The sequence below is a fragment of the Miniopterus natalensis genome, chromosome 2, assembly GCF_054644295.1.
Source record: "Miniopterus natalensis isolate mMinNat1 chromosome 2, mMinNat1.hap1, whole genome shotgun sequence".
NCBI lineage: Eukaryota > Metazoa > Chordata > Mammalia > Chiroptera > Miniopteridae > Miniopterus > Miniopterus natalensis.
In genome coordinates, this window is record NC_142082.1 from 7835921 (window position 1) to 7844551 (window position 8631).

The window sequence follows — 8631 nt, forward strand, 5'->3', positions numbered from 1 at the left end:
TTTCTTTACTGAAAGAATAAACCAATGCAATATTCATTAACTACACTTTCTATGGCAGCTTTATGCTCATCTCAGCTTTCTCCTAATTTCCTCCCACTCAAGTTCTTTTTATCTATTCCATTCATCAGCTGCCTGCTCCCCTCCTGGCTCCAGATCCAAGCCTTGGTGTAGGTAAAGGCTTAGCTGCAGGTGTCCAGCTCTGGAGCTTGTCCCCTAGCTCTCCCTCCCTTTCTCAGTTGGCTTCGGTTCTCATTCTACCTCATGTTCTGACTGCTTGGCTCCAGACATCTGATCTCCATGCACCTTGGGCCTGGTGTAAGAGTTTATCCATGTATATGTATGTGTCCCATGTGGACAGAGATTACTGAGTAATAACTCCTAACATCTCTCAGCAGTCCTACTATATTCCTAAGCTCCCTAGTCAGAGTGTTTGAAAGGCAGACCCAGGCACGCTCACCTCAGCTGCTTCCTCTGTGGGTGCAAACCTGCCCACAGGAAGCAAGCAAGCCTTCCCTGCTGGGCTGGTGGGAAGATTTCTAGCTCTCCCTGTGTTTTTAATGGGCAAGTTTAATCCAATGTGAAATGTTACAATCTCACTCTCTTTGCACATTGAAGTCACACCCTCCAATCAGTCACAAAATAGACATTTTTATCTCCACCTGACATCTACATCTCAAATTATTCTAAGCACCAACAGGAGAAAAAATGACTTCATTTATTGAACACCCTTGAAACCCCAGGACCTGGGCACCTACATGTGTGTAGCCAGGAAGGGAGACACAGGCATCTGCCTGCACGCATCAAGTGGTAAGCCCAGGCGTGCCTGCATGTGTGTGCAGGTGTACACATGTGTGCACATGGAAAGGGCTGCCCACTGAAAAGAACTGCTAGGATAGATCTGGACAGATCCCCCTATTTCTGGCTCACTTGGAAGATACGTGGCAATCATTATGAAAGTCCGCAAATCTGTCCCATTATAATCTTTGACAAACCCTCTATCCAGTAGGAAGGGCTGAAGCAAAGCATTAGAGAAGCAGCAGACAGTGTTATGCGTTGCATGGCGCCGTGGAGATAGCAAGGAAAGTTACCGAAACCAAAGAAGACGGCAGTGGCGAACTTGGGGCAGGAGCTCTGGGCTGAGATATAAAGAGAGGGTGCAAGGTAAACGGGCCTCAAGAGAAATGGGAACCTGGGCACCTTTCGCTTCTCTGTTCCCAACTAGTCTCATTTATTATGTGTAGCTTGAAATTAAGAGTCAATAATATGTATTAGTTAAAGCTTTACAAATACAATGAAACTTTCTGACTACCATATTTCTGGAAGCCCTAGAACTGTCAAATTAGAACTGAATAATCCTTATTTATTCTGACCCTAAGCCCTAGGCTGATGATGGCCCAAATGTACCTAGTGAGGAGAGACTGCAGGGGAAAGCAGTTCACTGTTTGTCACTAATTTCAGGAGGGAGAAGTTGAGCGAAGAATTGCTTAAAACATAACCGAAAGTCAAAAGGTAATTTCTAAACACTACTGAAAGTAGGATTGTGTTACCTGTTTCCTTGGTATAAAAAGAACGCTTATCAGTAAGACAAAACTTGCAAATCTTTTCAATTATGTATTACAAAAAGAGGCACCAGGAAAGCTGAAAGAGCTTTCGATTGGATCATGGAGTTTAGGAAACAGTAACGCCCACAAAGCACTGAATGACTTTCTGTGAGGTCAGTCCTGTAGGTAACAACAAAGTGATGTAGGTAAAGAGAATATATGATGGATTTATGTTACTCCTGGTAAAGGTTTAGGGCATCAGGTGTTGGCTGTGGTTTGCAAGCTTCTTCCACAAAAGATCTGTGGTCTATTTTTCCATCTAACTTCCGGTCATACTTTGACAAGACATGACAAACCTCATCTTCATTAAGGACTTTGCTGAGTTTAGGCGCTGATCTGAACTCTGGGGAGGAAAGGTAGCCACTACTATCAACATCTAGCTCCTTAGCCCTCTGTAGGGTCTTCCGGTCACCCTGGAGCTATAGAAGAGAAAATTATTGGGCAAACTCTTCCTCCCCAAATAAATATATCAAAACATAAATGTTTCCTCCCCTACTCTCCTCCTTTCTCTACCTGTCCCCCATCCCGCCCTGATCACCAGCTTTTTTTTTCTCTTGTACAGTGGGATCCAGTTATCCTGAGGATTCTCTTGAGGCCCTCAATCAAGGCAAAGTCATCTCATTGCAATAGAAAGGAAACCACTTTAGTCTTATTTCCAGATCTATCCCCACTCCAGGTAGACTCAATCTGTTGCCCTTTGATTCACCACTATCCCTTGATGAGCTTCTCACCCTTCTCCAAAACTCCACACCCAAACAGTCATCAAGTCTTGTTGATTTTACCTCCTATGTCTTGAATCCATTCATTTTTATCTCTTTTACTACAGACCAGGCTGCCAATGTCCCTTTTCAGCTTCCCACCAATTCTCCCAGCCTCCATTTTTGCTTCCTCTAATTCATTTTCAATATAGCAGCAAGGGTGATTTTTTTCCTAAAACACACCTGAAATTCCTCTGTTTAGAATTATTCAATGCCTGCCCATTACCCTCAGGATAAAGTCCAAGTTCTCTGTCAGGTCTTCCATTGCCCACTTAGGCTGTTTTGTGGCAGAGCTAGGATTTGAACTATATATAATATGTTTGCTTCCAAGTCCAGTGCCCTTTCTTCTATTCAACAGCTGCTACAATCAGGAATATTCCTACACTTTCTTAGAACAGTATGGGTTGGATCTAAGTTTAGGAATACCCTTCTTGTGTAAAGTTGTGTCCCCCAGGACTCAAAATTGGGCAGTTGGATGTCCCAAAGTACAGTCTCTAAAATTCAGGTAAAAAAAATAACTTTTACAAACTAATTACAGAAGCAATATATGCTTATTGTAGAAAGCTGGAAACACAATGAAAAGTATAAAGAGGATTCCAAAATATCTATACTCCCACCATCTGGATGTGAGCTCTGAGATTTTGGATATGTTCCCTTAAAACCTTTCTATGCACACACTAATTTTTAAATAAATTTTAAATAGCTAATCCATGTACACGGTATAAAATGTTAGAAGTACAAGGAGTATATAGTGAAAAGTCCCCCGTCACCTCTGTCCCCAGCCACCCAGTGCCCCTCCTAGGAACCAACCACTACTTCCTGTTTTGTTTTTATTTTTATTTACCCTTTGAAAGATAGTCCATGCACACACATAAACTGAGTAATTTTTAAATTCTTTTTAAAACAAGCTCATGAACGTTCCTCCTTCACTCAAGATACCCCAACCTCTTCCTCATTTGTTTCCCAAATATCATTCTCAATCATAATGAAGGAAAAACAATTAACCTTAAAGTTTAAACTGTTCCAGTGAGACCTCATTTAAAATTCTGAAATGTAGCTTTATGTCACCTTTTATCTCCTGAATGCACTTTTGGCCTAATGTCATTTAAAATAGCACTATAATTACCCATCACTGTCATCATCACATCCAGTGGTCTAGTTGATCAGAAATTAAGTATGATCCTGGTAAGGGATAGCTTAGAATGGGCATTTTAATAATCAAAATTTATGGAGCACTAGTCTTTGAAGAACTGAAAGTACCTTAGCAATTCATTTGTCCTGAGGTGAAATAATAGATCCTACTTTTCAGATCAGACTGAGTCACATGGCCATTTAAGCCTAACATGGCAATGACACACCATCTAACTACAAAGTCCTCTCTCTCTCACCTTTACATACAATCCATCACCAAAATCTTAGATCCACTCTCCTCCATGTCCCCTGACACTATCATAGCCCAAGCCACTACTTCTCACCCGCAATATTGCCACAGTTTCCTAACTTGTGTCCCAGACTACACTTCTAACTCCTCAAAATCTATATCCACAACAGTCTGCATGGCCTGTTGAAATGGAATTTAGGTCGTATTTTCCTCCTCTGCTAATTCTTCCATAGCTTCTCATTACTGCAATAAAATCCAAACCACTTACCACAGTCAGCAAGACCTGTGTGTTCCAGACTCTTGCCAACCCTCAACCTCAATGCCTTCTGTTCTCCAGCTGGTCAGTGCACCAACCGCCCTGGTCTTCCTTCAGTGCCCATGTCTGTTTCAGCGTGGAGCCCACAAACATCCTTCTCACTCCACTCTCCACTCTTCATCGTTAGGCTTCAGCAACGCCTTCCAGGAATACCCATTTAATTCACACTCGCTCTCACTTACTAAATAGCTGCTGATAAGAAGCTGTTGCTTTTTTGTCCTTCAAATTACTTGCCATAATTATTTGAAATTGTGTTAAAATATACATAACCTAAAATTTACCATTTTAACCATCTTAAAGTGTACATTTGGTACATTCACACTGCTATACAACCAGCACCGACCATCCATCTCTAGGACTTACTAAAACTCTTACCCATTAGACAACTCCTCATTCTAATTTCCCTCCCCCCATTCTACTTTCTGTTTCTATGAATGTGACTATTCTAGTCACCTCATGAAAGTGGGATCAGTCAATATTTGTACTTTTGTGTGTGGTTTATTTCCATGTTGTAGCATGCATCAGAGTTTCCTTCCTTTTTAAGGCTGAGTAATATTCCGTTGCATATATAGACCACATTTTGTCTCTCCATTCATCTGTTGATGGATACTTGAGTTCCTTCCACCTTTGGCTTGTGTAAAAAAATGCTGCTATAAACTTGGGTGACAAATATATGTTCAAGTCCCTGCTTTCAATTGTTTTGGGTATTTACCCAAAAGTGGAATTGCTGGATCATATGGTAATTCTATTTTTAATTTTGTGAGGAATCACATACCATTTTCTATGGGAGCTGCAACATTTTATATTCCCACCAGCAATGCACAAGACTTCCAATTTATCCACATTCTCACCAATACTTGTTTTCTGTTGTTGTGTTGTTGTTTCTTAAATAATAGCCATCCTAATGGGTGTGAGGTAGTGTCTCACTGTGGTTTTGAATTGCATTTCTCTAATGATTACTGATGTTGAGTATCTTTTCCTGTGCTTATTTTTATATCTCTGGAGAAATGTCTATTCAAGTTCTTTGCCCATTTCTATGCTGGGCTGTTTTTTTGTTGTTGCTGAGTTATAGGAGTTCTTTATAAATTCTGGATATTAACCTTTTATCAGATATATGATTTGAAAATACTTTCTCCCATTCCTTGGGTTGTCTTTTCACTCTGCTGATATGTCCTTTCAGGCACAAAAGTTTTAAATTTTGGTGAAGTCCAATTTATCTATTTTTTCTGTGTTTTTGGTGTCACACTCAACAAATAACTTATAATTTTTAATTATATACTCATCTGAATATTCTATTTCATAAACATCTACCCTAATAAGCTGTAAGTTACAGGAAGGCAGAGACCTCTGTTTTGCTCACACTCCTACCCCCCCTGCTTTCACCAGGGCTAGCAACCAGTGGGTGTTCCAACATATTAGCAATCTGATGCATGCACATGCTCTCATGTTTTTAACTTGTGATGTAGAATGGTATCCTATTAACTTGTACACTTTTGAAAAATACTGATTAATAAATGTGATTTCTGTGTAATATGTAATTTTCTTTAGCATGAAAATTCATACTAAATTAAGGCACATAACTTAAATCAAACCACATCCAAAGTTTCAGGAAGTATTGAGAAAATATTAAACATAACAGAAACTATATCAATGGCCTATTTTGAAAGCTTTTTTTTTTTTTTAGATCAAAACTTTACAGATCAAAATGAAATGACTAAAACCTCATATTCCAGGTTTTAATCAATCCCTTTCAGATCTGAAGTAACTTTATGATATATTTCTTCGTTCTTCAGTTTCTCAAAAGTGGCACAGATGTGCTTCTTACATCAAACGAGGGGTACAGCCTCCTTGCACTAGTCTTATAGTGACTGCCCAGATAAAATGCTAGAAAAAGTCTTCCTTTCCTTTCTTATTTTGTAAATGTCCACAAGGAAGTTAACAAGCATTAATCTGCCTCTTAGATCAAGCAAGTCCACAAAGGAGTTTCTAATTCTTTTACTCCTATGCTTCTGGGAATTAAAATTGAATAGGGCCTGTATTGTCAACTGCAAAACAGCAGGGGGAGCTCATGAGGTTTTAAAGCAGCTATTACCAGCCACCAGCCACCTCCAAAAAAACCAGCATTAAGTATAAACTGAACAGTACCACGGAAAGCTCAAACAAGGAGAAAAGGAATCAATAATAATAATAATAATAATAATAATAATAGAATTTCTTCTAATGAAAGGTGGAAATTGACAAAATCAATTGTATAATAAAGGACTGATAGAAACTAACACTTAAGGACTGATACAAACTTAACTCTCAGACTATCCTTACTCTAAATCCCTGGGTGCCCAAGACCCCAACACTGCTCTGAACCCTTAACCATTTTTCATGTGTCCAAGTTACTAGGCAGCTAAAAACTATTGTGCTTAGATTTTCTAAACAGTTTCTAAAATATTCAGTGAAATTCTCTTTGGGGAACAGCTTAAATAGTATTTTTTAAAATGGTCCGTAAAGCATAGAATAATGGAAGAATATAGGAAATTAGCCCTTATTTGTTGTAAAGAGTGAGGGGAACCAGGAAGTTCTGGGGCTAAGATAAAAGTCACTCCTGTGGGCACAGAAGAGATAGGACAAGCATGAACAGAAAAGCATCTCCTCTTTGGGAGAAATCACCAGTGACATTGGCACTACTTGCGGTGTTGTCCTTTGAACCCTATCCTGGGCAACAGGAGTCAGGCTTTAGCATTAACAAGCTGGATATTATTCTTTATCATCAGATGTAGGATTAACTGCACATCATATTTGCTGACGTAACAGGTTTATAAAATCTCAAGTTGACGATGTCCGTCTCCTCGGAACTAGTTTTTATCTATGCCTGACTGTTTTCTCACTGATTTATGCCTCTGGCTGAGGAAGTGACCATGAAGTTAAGAGACGGTATAAGAAGGCATCCCACAGTCTTAGGAGTTAGAAGAGCCTTGGCATACTTTTCTATACAATGTAATACTTCTGTTTTTGCAAAGAGTAAAACATGTTATTATTTCATAACATATTATCACTCAGTTATTACTTGTCATTATTTAAATACATGTGTCATCAATAAGAACATGTGAAAATACATAAAGTACAAAGAAGAAAAATCCCAATTTTATAAAAACCAACTGCTAACCTTTCATGTATAGTCTTCACTCTCTGCTCAATTTCTATGTATATGACATATTTACAAATTTGAGATTATACTTTCCTTCTACCAGGTAAATTATGGAAACAAAAACTTTACTTGAGGGTTATCCTGGGGAGGCTCAGGGGAGGTGATCCGCATGCTCTTCCAAGCTCCTAAGCCAAGGGGTTTCACTGACAAGGCATCTTGACTTCATCTGGGGCCAAGACTGTTCGCCTTTTTAGAATTCAGATGATGTAACCAAATTCTAGGAGGCTTTGGCAGTTCAGCCTAGGTAATTAATATTACAGATATCCCTTTTTCTCCCCAAGAGGCTACTTTTTCAAACTTCCACCTGGTACTATGGTTTTCTTTAACACTTCCTTAAGTACTCAAGAGACACTTAACAATTGTAAGACTCCATACATTATAGCAAGTTTTTAGTTGATGGTTCAGAAGAAGGAAGAAGAGAAAAATTGCCAAAAAAAACCTCCTTGAAGAACTGAAAGACTGGCAGTCAGAAATTACGGAAAGCTTTATCGGAACTGTTGAAACAGTCTGTGAATTTTTCAGCAAAAACAGAAGTAAGGACTTTCGTCCCCACTAATTGAGACTATTACAGTCAGCCAGCACAGGATCTCACTTTTCCCCCACTCAAGGAGCAACCTTGGCAGGAGAGAGAGTGACCAGGGAGTGGGCAGCGGTGACACAGTGTGAGGAGACCTTGGCCACACGAGGTTAAAGCCCAGCCCAGAGGCACAAATCACAGAGACTGGGAATTAGGAAGGACTCCTGCCTCTGGGCCCACAGCCCACTCTGAATGTGTGGTCTGAAAATGAGGAACTGGCAGCAACTTCCTGCCAGCTTAAAAAGAAAAAGAAAAGAGCACCCCCCCCCCCCCCATGAAGGCCAGCATCTTCTCTCACAGACCATGGACAGGGAGCAGACCTCCTGGGGTGGCGGTGTGGGTGGGCAGGCTCCACGGCCTGGGCTGTCACTGCCAGGGCCGCCCAGCAGGGTTCACGGGGAGGTGGCCAGTTCCTCCAGGACCTGGGAGACTGGACACGGGCACACCCAAGAGCACCGGTTAGAGAGGCTGAGAAAGCACAGTACCCCTTAATGAGTTATTTTTGCACTTGGATGCCGGAAGGGTTGCTTCAAGAGGCTGGTGACAAAAACTTTCCAGGCTTTTGTGTGGAGACATGGCAGGCACTCTCCCATCCTTATTTTTGGGGGGAGAGGGGGACTAAAATGAAGGCCTTTCGGAGTCTTCATGAGAGATGTGAGTTTTTAAGGGCGACCTTACGGCATACACAACTAATCAAGTGAAAACAGTAAGAAAATGAGCCTGACAGTCAGCAAGTATTTGAGGACTTTATCAAAAAGAATTGGAAATGGACAAATTCACTGGGAGCTGCAAGGGATCA